We start from the raw sequence: 15948 nt of genomic DNA on the forward strand, positions 1-15948 counted from the left end.
GAGCGGGTCTGTCATACTGCCCTCATGTGGCTCCTTTGGATAACAGTGGTTTTCTAAAAAAAGATTTAATCCAAGTGTACTATGTATGCAAATAAGAGCTATTTCAAATGTGTCTCTAGAGTCACCTAAATGTATGGATACTTTTGGAGGTACTGATGATTCTCCAACCTTACTGTAAAAGCAATATCTCTCCTCTTCCCTACGGTCCAACTTAATTTCTAACTGAGCTGCAACCAGCTGGTAAGATACTTAATTTCAGTCACTCATAACTTCTCCTCTGGCTTCAACTTCAGTTGTTTTGGAAGAATACCCCTCTTCCCTGGACACAGTGCATGATTAAGCTTCGTCTTGCCATCCTGTCAAGAAAGGAGGAACTTTACTTGCAATTATTTTTTCCACCCAACTGCTCTGTTTACAGAGACGTTGAGCCCACTGGGGAAATTTTCAACTTTCACACTTAAAAAAGAGTTCATATCACTAGGGAGTAGAAGTTTAATTCAGTTACCAGTGTAAATGTTAGAAAGTTTTTCCAGGTGAGTAAAATGAAAAGGTCTTCTGTCCCCACTCAGTAGGACTAAGTGAAATTTCACTCAGAAGTTTCTTTTTTAAATTTTATTTTATTTTAGAGAGAGAGAGAGAGTGGGGGAGCTGGGCAGAGGGAGAAAGAATCTTCAGAAGGCTCCACGCTCAGCAAGGAGCCCAATGAGAGACTCAGTCCCACAACCCTAGGGTCATGACCTGAGCTGAAATCCAGAGTCAGACACTAAATCGACTGAGCCACACAGGTGCCCTAAGGTTTCTTTCCGTGTACCGGGGGGAGCTCAGCTTACCTGGATTCATTCTCCTATGTGACACAAAATTGCCTGCATGCAATTGCAACCTCATCATTGATTATTAGTACAGGGCTCTGTCCCAAGCAGATATCTTCAGGGGGCTTCCTTGTTTTTCAGTGACCTTATCCAAGGGGATTTGAAGGTCTCATGTCAGAGTTGTGCCACACTGCCCTCTGGTTATGTCTGTGCAATGGAGGGAGTGTTGAGTGGAAAAGAGTGTTGAGTACCTCTTGGTACTGGAAGAGGTAAGGAGGAGGTATCTTTTTAGTTCTTAAGCACCATTTAAAAGCAACCTAGAAGTCTTCTGTTCTTGAGGTGCCTGGGTGGCTCAGTCGGTTGGGTGTCTGACTTCAGCTCAGGTCGTGATCTCACGGTGCCCTGTGTTGGGCTCTGTGCTGACAGCTCAGAGCCTGGAGCCTGCTTCGGATTCTGTGTCTCCCCCTCTCTCTGCCCCTCCCCCGCTTGCACTCTATCTCTCTCTCAAAGATAAATAAACATGCACTCTTATGTGGATCCTGAGAAACTTAACAGAAGACCGTGGGGGAGGGGAAGGAAAAAAAAAGAGAGGGAGGGAGCCAAAACTTAAGAGACTCTTAAAAACTGAGAACAAACTGAGGGTTGATGGGGGGTGGGAGGGAGGGGCAGGTGGGTGATGGGTATTGAGGAGGGCACCTGTTGGAATGAGTACTGGGTGTTGTATGGAAACCAATTTGACAATAAATTTCATATTAAAAAAAAAAGGAATTCTTCAGTTTTCATGAAAATAAATTAAAAAGAGAATTTGTATTGTCAATTTCAGTGCCTTAAAATTTCACATGGAGAAAAAGCTCCAAAATTATGTATGTCTTCTTTCTCCATAATTTTTTTATTTTGCATAAAATAATACCCACAAGAAAAAAAATAAACACTCAAAAACAATTTTTTTTAAAAAAGAAGTTTTCTGTTCTTAAATGTGTCTACCATTGTCCTCACGCAAAGACCTAACTGTATTTCAGATAATGGAGGACAGACATTGGCAGGGGGCAATAACTGGCCCCTTCGAGGAAGAAAATGGAGCCTGTGGGAAGGAGGCATTCGAGGAGTGGGCTTTGTGGCAAGCCCCTTGCTGAAGCAGAAGGGTGTGAAGAACCGGGAGCTCATCCACATTTCTGACTGGTTGCCGACTCTCGTGAAGCTGGCCAGGGGAAGCACAAAAGGCACCAAGCCTCTGGATGGCTTTGATGTGTGGAAAACCATCAGGTACCTGTACATCTTCCTTTTTTCCCTCCTAGGGCAGAAACGGCAAGAACAGCCTGACAGGATTGAGTGAGAATGATAGCTTTTGTGTGAAAAATGATAGTTCAGCTTACAAATAAATGATTACAAAGAAGTAGAAATGTCTTTAGGAATATTTTAATTATATATATCTTTTACATTCTGGATTTGAGACTGTGGCCCTGTGTGTTACATAAAGAGGAAGATTGTCCTCAGCTGCACACCTTGTACAGGGGTGTTTTAATCAGAGAAGCTTCTCTAAGATGTAGGATAGGGTATTGTTTGCTCCCTCAGGGGTCCTACCCTATTGTTTGCTGGGAGAGTAGAGAACCAAGCAGCGGGTAGAGCTGGAATGTGAGCCAGGGAGCATCTGTGCATAAGTATCTAATGAGCACCCATTATGAGCCAAGCCCTGTTTTAGGGGTGAAGGAATTAGGAATGAACAAGAGGCAAGATCTTGGCTCTCATGGAGCTTATATTCTAGTGGGGAAGGGCGGGGTGGGGGAGCAGGAAATAAACAAGTAAACACATAAATAAGCAAGGTGACTTCCAGCAGCAATAAACACTATGAAGGTAATAAAACAGTGCATTGTGATAGAGAGAACTGACAGAATGTAAGGGGGGTACAATCTGGGGAGCAGAACCGGGGCTCCGCTTTGGAAGTGATGACAGTCCTTCTCCTGTTTACCGCCACAGTGTAGAAAAATGGCGTCCAAGGTGAGGACACGGTATACACCTTCGAGGGTGCTGAAAGAAAACTATCAACTTGTATTTGTATTTAATTTTATCTTATCCTTGTTTAAGAATAGGCCTTATAAGGTACATAATAGATGAGCACATATATCTAAATTATAATTATGTGTATATATATATATTGGGGGTATTGTTGTTATTGATGGAATGGCATTTGTCTAGTGCAATAGTTTGCAACCTCTGTTGGTGTTACAGAAGGAGAAAACGTGGATGATTGGTCCCTAGTGACCAGAAGGAGACAACCTCCTCATACTCTCCTTCTTCATCCCACTTCAGAGGCCCCATCTCAAAAATAGTAGGGTTTCTATTCTTAGGAAATATACAATGAAGTAGGAGTAAAAGGTCATGATGACACGTTAACCTACCCTCAAATGGTTTAGAAAAAATTGTGTGTATTTCAATACATATTTCAAGATACATGGAGAGATAAAGTGTACATATCTAGTAAAATATGAAAAATAGGATAATCTGGGTAAAGGGCATGGGTGTTCTTTTACCGTTTCTTATTTTTGCAACTCTCAAACCATCAGATCATGACCTGAGCTGGAATCAAGAGTCAGATGCTTAACCAACTGAGCCACCCAGGGGCCCCTATTATTTACCATTTAAACAGAACTCAGTCATATCCACATCATCTAACAGCTAAGCCAAGAAGTAAACAACAAAACTTCTTCTTTCATTAGTTGTTTTGAAAGTTTATACTCATTATTTGCTCATTCATATAAGATGACGGTTTTCTTTTTCTTTAAAATATTTCTGTCCCTTATCCATGATCTAAACTTGATATGTACATGTGTTCTGCAGTTACTCTATTTTTATTTAATTTTCCCGAGTGTGAGTAATATATACTCATTGTAGATAATTTGCAAAGTATCACAAAAGTAATTTGTGATAAAAATAATCACCCAAATCTTACCTGGAAACAGCTACCATAAATATGTGTCATATTTCCTTAAAATGTTTCTTAGTATTTTTTACTACCTTTTTTCCTCACTTAATACATCATCAATTTTGATCATGTCATCCAAAAAACCCATTACAAACATTATTTCAATGGCTGCATATTCTTTTTTTTTTTTCAGTTTATTTATTTATTTTAAGAGAGAGCTTGCACAAGCAGGGCAGGGGCCGAGAGAGAGGGAGAGAGACTCCTAAGCAGGTTCCAAGCTGTCAGCACAGAGCCTGATGTGGGGCTCAGTCTCATGAACCATGAGATCATGATCTGAGCCAAAATCAAGAGTCAGATGCTGAACCGACTGAGCCACCCAGGGACCCTGAATGCATATTCTATCATATACCTTGATATGTCAACTTAACCATTCCCTTAATGTAGATTAATTTTTATTTTTTTTATTAATAACACTAGAGTAAACAATTTATTCATAAAATCTCTATATTTTGGATTTTTTCCCACTAGATAGAAATTATTTTAAATTAAATTCTTAAACTAGAGAATGACTATTTTATTTGTTTTTGAATGTCACTCAGTTTCATTGCATACACTAAAATTTTTTTTCTTGCATTGAACACAAACCTTGAAAAAGTTGGCCTGATTTTGGATAGTGAAGAAAATAGATATCGAGTTAAATCTGGAGGTTGGGGCACCTGGGTGGCTCAGTCGGTTGAGTGTCCGACTTTGGCTCGGGTCATGATCTCACGGTTCCTGAGTTCGAGCCCTGTGTCGAGCTTTGTGCTGACGGATCAGAGTCTGGAGCCTGCTTCGGATTCTGTGTTTCCCACTCTTTTCCCCTCCCCCGCTCATGTTCTGTTTCTTTCTGTCTCTCAAAAGTAAATAAATGTTAAACAAAATTTTGTTTAAAAATCTGGAGGTTAATTTTGTTAAAATGTCTATATATTTCATCATTCACCTGCAAGGCAAGAAGTAGCAATCAGAGATGTATAGTCAAGGAGCGCTGGGTGGTTAGGGTTCTATAGTCCAGTTGAATGGTGTCTGACACCTTTTTCTTCTCTGACTCACTTAGGACTGGTGAATTCATAAGGTAAGGAAAAATGATATAGCTTAATTTCATTTTTCCAGCTTTATTGAGATATAATTGACATAAAGCATTGTGTGAATTTAAGGTACACATCGTGATCATTTTGATATACATATATACTAGGAAGTGATTACCTCAATAAGGTTAGTTAACACATTCATCACCTCCCATAATTACTATTTTTTTGTGTGTGGTGAGAACATTTAAGATCTACTCTCTTAATAAATTTTAAGTATACAATAGTATTTTTTTTTAAAAATGTTCATTTGTTATTTCTGAAAGAGAGAGAACACGAGCGGGGGTGGGGGGTGCACAGAGAGAGGGGGACAGAAGATCCGAAGTGGACCCGGCACTGACAGCAGAGAGCCTGATGTGGGGCTTGAACTCATGAACCTGAGATCATGACCTGGGCCGAAGTCAGACGCTTAACAGACTGAATCACCTAGGTGCCCTATAATACAGTATTGTTGACTATAGTCAGCATGCTGTACATTAGATCCACTGAGCTTATTCATGTTATAGCTGGAGTTTGTACCCTTTGAGCAACATCTTCCTATTTCCCCTACCCTCCAGTCCCTGGCAACCACCATTCTATTCTAAGAGTTTCAGCCACCCCTTTTTTTTTAGATTCCAGGTATAAGAGATATCCTGCAGTATTTAGAGAATGACCATTTTGAAAACATTTGATGGACATTATAACATTGCTTTCCAACAAAGTACCACAGTACTTTTATTCCACTGGTGTATGAGAATTCTCACGTACTTTCACAACTTTTCCTTATACAGCTTAAAAAAAAACAAACCTCTGTTAATATCATAGGCAAATTGTCTCATTTTAACTTGAATTTCTTTGATTATTAAAGAAATTAATTTTTAAATGTTTTATATTCCATTTGTATTTTCTCTTTTGGGAATGTTTGTGACTTTTTACATTTACGGAAGTTTGTGTTTTCTTGCTGAAATCAGTTTTTTGTTTGCTGTTTTGGTCAGAAGGCTCTTTTTCAGCCTGAAATGTGCTATATATTTTTCTCTAAGTGTGGTGCTTTGATTTTCTTCCATATAATTCCTGAACTGTTGTGAGATTCCTGTGTGTGTTATGTTATATCTAAATCAGAGGAGTGGGTTTTTATCCAGGTTTTTGATTCATGGACCTCTTTGAGATTCTGAGAACTATGAATTTACATATGCACAAAAATTTGGGAAGAATTAATTTTTATAATATTAGACACTGATTACACATTCTTTTTTATGTGATTACACATAGAAACATATTTGAGAAACATTCTTTACCAACCTGTGTCTCTCTCATTAATTTTTTAATGTTTTATTTAGTTTTGAGAAAGAGAAAGAGAACGAACAAGGGAGGGACAGAGAGGGGGGGACAGAGGATCCAAAGCGGGCTCTGCATTGACAGCAGTGAGCCTGATGCAGGGCTTGAACTCACAAACTACGTGATCATGACCTGAGTTGGACACTCAACCAACTGAGCCACCCAGGCACCCTGATTTGTCATTAATTTTTAATGTAAAAATTAATACCTACTTTATGATGAAAAGGAAATAGAACAAAAATTTCTAAGCAGAGCAAAATTTCAACTTCAACTCAGCAGATCACTAATTTCACTGTGAAAACTGTTGTGGTTTGACTTATAGAAGTAGGAGAAAGTTTTGAGTGGTTTTTATATGACAATATATGGGTCATGCTTGATACCCAATCAGCTTTGATTTTTGTTTCAGTGGCAGAAGTGTTGTAAATCCTGGCTTGCAAAAGCACACCATAGCAAATGGAGTCAAAAGTCTGTAGTACACTTTGCCAAATGAGGGTAGTTTTGAGTTGAGACATAGTTGACTTCAGGGTGAATAATTTCCTCTGTCCCCAACTCACTGAGGCTATTATCTTTGGCAAAGTCAAAGACTTGGATGTTCATCCATATTGCCAGATTTTAGATTATTAAATCCACATTTCAATCTTAAGATTATATTGATTATGAATAACCTTTAAAAGTTTGGCATATGTTTGCTTCTGCCTGCCAAGAAGTTGGAAAAAGTTTGGGCACCCTTAACTCTGGATTGGGGAAAGTCTTTCTTTAGTGTTAGAAGGATACTGACCTCCTAATGACCCATCTCCCATAGAACAAGGGCACTTCATTCTTAAGCAGCATACATAATATTGACTGCGGGGCTTTAGCCAAGAGATATGGCCAAAAATATTGTCCAAGTATGCTATACTGTGATTGAGAGGGCTTTCCTGTCCTATTTGGAAAAAAAAAAAAAAAAAAAAAAAAGACAGTAAAATTTCTTGCCCAAATTTAATCAAGCATTTCAAAACTTTCCTCTGGAAATCCAGCAAATTTCTATTCAGTAAATGAAGAACTACTTTCATTCTGCTCCTATTCCTTGATGAAAGATCCTAACAAATGATTCAGCCCCTCTGGCCTTGAAGTTGATGCTTCTCATAGCATTAGGCAAGCCATCATTTGGGATCAGTGATGCTACATTCGGCACCCATAACTGCTGGTAGAGAAAGTATCCAGTCACAGTGATATCTGGAGCTTCTTATCCAAAGCAGCAAAAACAAATGGACAGCCAAATGTCAGGGATACTTGGTCTGTGCCCAAGGTTCTGGAACTTTCTTCTAGTCAGATATTTACTTGGAATACCATTTTCAAGATAATGGTAGTTTTTGAAAATTTCAAGAGGGTCTTATGAACTAGGAATCCCAGTAAGAGAGGTGGCTGTGCTGAGAGCATCAGAGGCCTCACTAGCTAGCTGCAAAGTTATCAGTTCCTCTTGGACCTGCTTCAAAATATTAACATTTTAGAAGAGATGGCAGTTATGGAGTGAGTGACATCATTTGCAATAGGAGCTCCTTCACCTGCTTCAGTTTTTCTTCGTTCCAAACCACAAAGCACGGTATCATTTCTAGGGGACATGGCTTCTCCAAGTTCTTTCCCCTTCTGTATAGTTTTTCTGCATTTCAACTTGGTAAACAGCCTATAGGTTATTTTAAGACATTTCAAAGGATCAATATATCACAGTGTTTCTTCTTTTTTTTTACTTATTTTATATTTTATTACACTTAAATAAACAAAAGCAGAACCCCTAGTCATAATGGTAGGAATGTTTTTTTTCTTTCTCATCAATGGGAAACTCTTCTGGATGTTAGAACATGACAATAGTGACAATCAAGTATTATGATGTAAAATATTTTAAAAACTTAATAACTTTAAAACTTAAAACTTCTGCCCTATGGATTCAACTTCAAGAGGAAAGTTGAAGGGAAAACTCACTCTACACCCCACTTTCACAGATACCATGAAGGCCAATGGTCAATGAGCCAAAGATTAAGAACCTCTGATTTAAAATGATACTTTACTCCAAGTATTACCAAGACCACCCAGACTGATTATTGAATAATTATTATTGAATAATATTTATATTGTTATTATTATTAAATACTCTTTTCATTTTCACTTTATAGAACCACTTTAATTATTTTTTAAGTTCTTATTACTACTGTGATCTGTCTTGGTGCATCTGTTTTAGTCTCACTTAGCTGCTCTCATGTTCGCATCTCACTGTTGTAATGTGTAATGTGTTGTAAATATACATTTTAGAGTATGTTTAAATACCTGGTAGAAATAGTTATCCACCTGTCCATTCTATTTCCTTTGCAAAGTTTTCTTCACTGTCCCACCGTTTAAATTTTTTTCTGAGCTCTAGAATTATTTTGTTAAATTAAAAAAAAACTTCTTATAAATTAGATTGAATGAGATTTAACCCTAATATTAATTTGGGAAGAATGAAAGTATCCAGTCTTCTTACTTGGATACTTAAAGTTGCCCTTAGCTTACTGATGCTTTTTTCATTTTTAAAAAGATTACTTTTCTTCTTTCTTTCATTTTGGATAGATTTTATTGCTATACCTGCAAGTTTATTATTTCTTTATCAGTGGCTAATCTTCCATTAATTCTATGCAGCATATTTTTCATCTCACCCTTTGTAGGTTTTCATTTTTAGAAGTTCATTTGGGTCTTTTTTATGTCCTCCATGTGTCTAGTCAACTTTATGAACATAAAGAATACAGTTAAAGTAACTTTTAATGACTTCTGCTAATTCCAACATCTATGTCAGTTCTTGGTTGGTTGTGACTAAATGATTATTCTCTTTACAGTGGGGCATGTTTCCATGACTTTTAATCTTTGATTTGATGCCAGATATTATGCATTTTGCCTCGTTAGGTGCTAGATATTTATGTATTATTATAAATCTTCTTGCTTTGTTCTGAGATGTAGTTACTTAGAAATAGTTTGATCTTTCTGGGTATTGCTCTATAATTTATTAGGCAGGTCCAGACCTGTGCTGAGCCTAGGGCTAATTATTCTCCACGACTGAGTCAGAACCTCCTTAGTAATCTACACGGTGCTCTGTGAATCTGGCTGGAGGGAGCAGGTGCTATTCCCAACTCTGTGTGAAATGCTGGGCACTGTTCCCTCTCATCCTTTCTGAAGGTTCTTTCCCCAGTTTGGGGTAGTTCCCTCACATACATCTGATCAGTGCTCAGCTAAGTACTTTATGGGACCCTCTGCAAATTTCCTTCTGTGCAGCTTTCTCTTCTCTGGTACGCTGTCCTATGTACTTTAGTTCCCTCAGTCTCCCTAGACCCTCAGTTCTACCTTCTCAACTCAGAGATTCTGTTGGGCTATTACCTTCCCTTCTCTGCACCAGGGCCTGGAAACTCTCTCAAGGTAGTAAGCTAGGTTAATGACCAGACTCACCTCCTTTGTTTCCTACCCCTCAGGGATCACTGTCCTTTCCCTGGTATTCCGTGTTTTGAAAACTTTTGTTTCATTTATTCTTTCTGGTTTTCTTTAGGTTGTTTTAGGCAGGAGGGCAAGTCTACTCTGCCTGCTACTCCATCTTGGCTGCAAGCAGAAATACTCAAAGAAAATTTTATTGTGCCTTTACTTTCTTGATCAAGATTTTCCTGCTTATTTTCTATTTTCAAGGGCTTGTTAATTCAATCTGGTATTGTAGACCCAGCTTTCTGAAACATAATATTATGAATCTTATAACTCTTCTTTTCAAAAAGTTTTTCTTCTGCATTCAACTTTGTAACCACCTATAGAGAAATTATATATGTTGATCTCTACGTTTAATTATCTTTAAGGTTACCAACATTCCTTTTATTATATAGGTTCGCCATTCTTCAGTTCCTAATTTTAATTAATCTTTTGGTTGGTTGCTTAATATTTTAAAGTAGTTTTCAGCAGAGGTACATAAATGATGAGTTTTTTTAAAAAATCTTTGCATATGAAAGAGTATCAATTACCTTCAAGCATAGATAATAATTTCACAATTCTTGCCAAATCTCTTCTCCTCAAGATTCTATAGACATTGCTCTATTGTCTTCTGGTAAGTACCATTACAGCAAAGGTTTTCCTACAAACAAAAAAGAAGGCTGAGATTGCCATCCTGGTATCTGACAAGGCAGAATTTATGTCAAAATTTGTGGTAAATATAACAGTGGGGACAGTGCAAGTGATTTCTTCCTTGACCTAAGTCTCTAGAAGCATGTTGCTTAATTTACAAATGTGTTAGGTTTTCTCTAGTTATTGATTTTTAGCTTAATTCTCTTGTGGTCAGAAGACATACTTTTATTACTGAGTCCTTTTAAATTGAGCTTGGCTCCACATATGATCTTTTGTGGTGTCTGTGCCATGGAAACTTGAAAAGAATGTGTATTCTGTAGTTGTTAGGTGCAGTGTTAGGTTTTTCTTGATGATCCAATCAGAAAATATTTTATTTTAGGAGGTAAGTTTATATATATTGCTATGACTGGTATTTTTATTCCTAGCTTCGTCGTATTGTTTTATGTTATATTTACTCAGATCTTTGACCTTTGATTTTTTAGTTCTTTTAATATTTAGAATGAGTTACGTTTTATTCTACTGTTTATTCTACTACTGGTATTCTAGTGTTCACCATTATACTGATATCTTTACAGACAGTCCTTGGTTTATAATTTTTTGACTTCATGATGGTGCAAAAATGGTACACATTCAGTAGAAACCACACTTTAAATCTTGACTTTTGATCTTTTCCACCACTAGTAATATGCGGTACGATGCTGCTGGCAAGCTCGCAGCCAGTCAAAGCAATCTTGAGAGTATGAACAACTGATACGTGGACAACCATTTTGTTTTTCACTTGCAGTACAGTATTTATTAAATTACATGATGTATTTAACACTTTGTTGTAAAATAGGCTTGTGTTCGATGATTTGCCCTGTTGTAAGCTAATGTGAGTGTTCTGAGCGCATTTAAGGCAGGCCAAGCTATGATGTTCCATAGGTTGGGTGTATTAAATGCATTTTCAGTTTATTCTATTTTCAACTTCAAATGGGTTTATTAGGACATATTCCCATTATAAGTCAAGGAGGATCTGTATATAATTTTCTTAGTCCTCCTCTTTTACTTAGGTTCTACTACCTGGCATCTTTGACTTCTGCTTATTACCTACGAGGAAACTAACCAGCGTATTGAACTTTCACCTCTCGTGTTTTACCCTTTCTTCCAGTTTTATTCTTAGTTGTATTATTTCTACCTAATCAGAGCATGTAATATACATGATACTGTTCTTCTATCCTTACTCACAATTTTATTTTAGAATAATATATTCCCTGCTAACCCCTTGTCCTTTTCTTTTTTTTTTTTTTTTTAATTTTTTTTTAATGTTTATTTATTTTTGAGACAGAGAGAGACAGAGCATGAACGGGGGAGGGTCAGAGAGAGGGAGACACAGAATCTGAAACAGGCTCCAGGCTCTGAGCTGTCAGCACAGAGCCCGACGCAGGGCTCAAATTCACGGAGTGCGAGATCATGACCTGAGCTGAAGTCGGCCGCTTAACTGACTGAGCCACCCAGGCGCCCCCCCTTGTCCTTTTCTGAAATGTTATCAACTATCTCTTAGTTGGAGGAATTAATTCTTAAATAGATTTCTCAGGATTCTTTGAATTCTTGCATATTTATTGAAGCGTTTTCTATAACCTTGATAATTGAAAAACAGTTCAACTGATATTAAATCCTTGTTTCATACTTTCTTTGCTTGAGTTTCTTGAAAATGTTATCCCACTCTTTGTTTTTTTATGCTGCTGTTGGTAAGCTTAATGTCAACCTGATTTCATTTCCTTTTCAAGTGATTTGGTCCTTTTGCCTGGAGTCTCAGAAGATTTTAATTGTTACTATTATTATGATTTAAAGTCTAAGACATTTACTAGCTCTGTCTCAAAGTGACTGTGCTGGGTCAATTTTCTTAAATGTACCGTGAGTTCTTTCAGTCTGTACATTCAGGTCTTTCATTTCAGAGAGCTGTGAATTACAGTTTTAAATGTTTTACTGTTTTGTGTTTCTTCTTCAGTGACTCCCATTATAGATATTATTGAATCTTATTTATATATCTTTTGTTGGTGTTTCTCTCTGGCCCTTTTTCTTTATTCTAATTATCTTCTCTCTTTTCATTTTTTATCCTTTACACGCCTTCACATACTTTCAGTTATGTATACTATCCCTTCATTTATGAGATTTTGTCTTTTCTTTTAGTTTCTTCCCTTAGTTCGTTGTCAGAGTTTTAAAATTTTTGATTCATGGTATTTTTTTATACTGGCAGTTGCTGATTTAATTCTATTTAATTCATGTTGAAATATCATGTAACCATTTTTTTCTGCTTTGTGGCTTTCTTTTCTTTCTTTTTCTTTTTCTTTCTTTTGTTGTTGTTGTTGTTGTTGTTTGTTGTTTGCTGTAGTGGGGAGAATGCTTTCATTTGCCCAAAAGTTTTAATTCTCATCTCCTATTTTTTAAACTCCCGTATTAACTTGGTTTAGATGCTGGGTTCTTTTTGTTGTTCACATGTACATAGGTCAGCCTTTCCTGGACATGATGGGCAGGCAGTCTGTGCAGATGGGATTTGGATAGTTTCATTTATTTCTTAGTTCAAGAGTACCTTCTTTTACTGCAAAATAAAATATACTTTTTTTAAAAAAAGTTTATTTATTTGGGGGAGGGACAGAGAGAGAGAGAGAGAGAGAGAGAGAGAGAATACCAAGCAGGCTCTGCACTTGTGAGTGTGGAGCCTGACGCTGGGTTTGAACTCACGAACCATGAGATCATGGCCTGACCTGAAACCAAGAGTCAGATGTTTAACCGACTGAACCACCCAGGCACCCCAAGAAGTGCACTTTAAAAAATAAACGTTCCCATGGGGCGCCTGGATGGCTCAGTAGGTTGAGCGTCCAACTTCGGCTCAGGTCATGATCTCGCAGTTCGTGAGTTCAAGCCCCGTGTCGGGCTCTGTGCTGACAGCTCAGAGCCTGGAGCCTGCTTCGGATTCTATGTCTCCCTCTCTCCGTCCCTTCCCTGCTCATGCTGTGTCTCTCTTTGTCTCTCAAAAATGAATAAACGTTAAAATAAATAAATAAATAAACAAACAAACAAACAAACAAATAAATGTTCCCTTGTCTTTCTGGTCCACCTTCTTGTGATTCTGTGATGCTCGGTTGTTTCAGTAGGACCCTGATCTTTTGCCCTTCCTTCTTTCCCTTTACTATCCACCTTCCAACTGCTCCTGTCAGAATTGGTGCCTGCCTGAGAGTGCCACTCTTGTCCTGCACACTGTCCAAGCCCTTCCTTTTGAACCCTCAGTAACCTGTTCTCTGATCCACTCGGTATCAGAACTGTATCTCAATCTTTTATCACGCCGGGCGGGGCCCTCTATTTCTGGGGTGTATATTTCCAAGCACAATGTGAGTCCTTCCCTCTTGTGCTCCCTGACCCTCTTTTGCATAATCCCCGCCTGACTCTACTCTAGTTGACCCTGGTGCTGACTCTTCAGGCCTCAGATGCTTATTTCCTCACAGCCATCCAGGGTTTAAACACGTTCTATCTCCCACGTATGTTGTAGGCTTTAGCCACGGAGTGATTTTACTTTCTTTCCTTTTCAAGATGGTTTCTAGGGAGAATGTGTGGAGAGATTAAAATTTACATGGCCACCGTTATTCTGCAGAAATCTTGAAACTCACATGTTCTTAGGCTCTTGCTCCAGCTTAAGAAAACAGCCCTAGAAACTCTAGAAGAAGCATGTAAGTGTGCAACCATATTATAAGTATGGTCATGAAGATGGTAGGTATTTCTGTCCAGTAGCCCTGCATTCAAAGACTGCCAAGGGAATATATATGTGTTTGTAAGTTAAAGCAAAATGTTTAAGAAATGATGTATTGTTCTTTGATTCTCTACCAACGTTTTTAGTAAACCTGCTTCTACCCTAAGCCCACAGTATGTAGTGCTCTGAGGTTTGGTTCAGATTTTTTACCCCCTTTGGTCAGGTGGGTTCACATGCAAGGATGCTACATATTATGTCTAGTTTCTTCTGTTTCCTCTCGTGGAGGCTAGTGTTTGCTGCCTTGGTGGACATGGGGCGGGGGTGGGGGGGTGGGATGTAACTGGGAGTGAGGGAGGAAGAACCGTGACGGGCTAGTTCTGAAGACAGCTAATGGGAGTTCATTGCCCTTTTTATCTGTAGTGTGATCTCTGAGTCCCATAGTTAGAGGTAGACAGAGCAAATCCATCTTTTTCTGTTTTCTTTGGGACCAGGTTTTGATTCTTATGGTGGAATTCAAGAATATGTTGTTCATGTCTTCAGCACTGGCATTAGTGAAAATCCCCTGGAGACTTTGGCATCTGGTCTTTAGTTTCCAGTGCGCTTGCCAGTTTTCATCTTTTTGTAATTCTTCATGGGTATTATCATGGAAATTGGAAGAAAGGCATATTAGGCCCTGCTGGTTTGCCCTGAGACTAACCCAGAAGTCCTACCAATTATTTTTCAGTAATGAATAGGAAAAGATGATATTTAGGGGACTGATGCAGTTATTCTTAGTAATATTACTTATCTCTTAAGTAGTCTACTTTAAAAATTTAATAAGATTTCTTAATAAAAATATACATGAAAACAATCTCTCCATATATAACTTTATATCAAGTGAATTTAAGTTACATATTTCCTCACCACATTTAGTCAAAATCTTGTAATTCCCATGCCTAAATTCTTTATTCATGGTTATGTATGCATGTTAAAATGACTTTTTAAGGAACATGGGATTTATGCAAACCCAGTCACCTGGACCCACATAACAAGGAAAAGAAGTCCCTCCAGGAATTTCACTGGTACAGTTGACCCTTGAATGGCACAGGTTTGAACCACATGGGTCCACTTATACACAGAATTTTAAATATAAATACAGCACAGTACAGCAAATGTATTTTGTTTTTTCTAGTTTACTTGGTTATAAGAACATAGTATATACTACATATAACATATAATACATGTGTTAATCAACCACTTATGTTATTGGCAAGGGTTCTGGTCAACAGTAGGCTAAGTTGTAAGTAATTAAGTTTTGAGAGAGTCAAAAGTTGTACATGGAGGTTTGACTTCACAGGGGTCAGCACCCCTAATCCTCAAATTGTTAAAGGTCAACTGTATAACGGCTAAAAATGTGACCTTTGTGGTTAGATCTGATTTAGGTCTTATCTCTTCCATTTGTTATTTGTGTGACCTTGGGCAAGTTACTTACCATCTATAAGCGTCCGTTCCTTTGTGTGTAAAATGTAACATTAGGAGTACCTACCTCACAGGCACTTACGTGAGCATTTAGAGAAAGACTATGTATAAAACATCTAGCTAGCGTAGTGCCTGGAATACGGTCACAGCTCAGTTGCTCGAGATGAAATGGTAACGATGATGATGATGCTCACGAGGAGGTAACAGGACGGATATTACTATGCGGGTGTTTCTTGAGTTTTTTAATCAGTAACTTTTTTTTTTTTTTTTCAAAATCTCATCTGCAAAAATATCATCATGCCTATTTCTATTCTAAATATTTGATACTGCTTTTCAGGGTGTGGCTTTTTATGACAGATGGTCAGCAGCTAGTGGCAAAATGAGTATGGAATTTAATAGCATTTCATTTATTTATGGGGAATGTTTTACTGCCCCACCCTTCAACTAGTTGGAAAATGAAAGTCAAATACTGGAAACTCTATTTATAAATGGACAGTG

The 15948-nt window shown here is 37.8% G+C and overlaps 1 long non-coding RNA gene across 1 annotated transcript in view; it reads left to right on the plus strand.

The window, feature by feature from the left end:
* Positions 1–1470: 1470 nt before the first annotated feature.
* Positions 1471–15948, plus strand: part of LOC125917153 (uncharacterized) — a 28825-nt gene continuing 14347 nt past the window's right edge. The window contains exon 1 of the long non-coding RNA XR_007456098.1: positions 1471–2072. This is a non-coding gene — a long non-coding RNA (uncharacterized LOC125917153). The remainder of the gene's footprint in view (positions 2073–15948) is intronic.

This window comes from Panthera uncia, unplaced genomic scaffold, assembly GCF_023721935.1.
Source record: "Panthera uncia isolate 11264 unplaced genomic scaffold, Puncia_PCG_1.0 HiC_scaffold_1538, whole genome shotgun sequence".
NCBI lineage: Eukaryota > Metazoa > Chordata > Mammalia > Carnivora > Felidae > Panthera > Panthera uncia.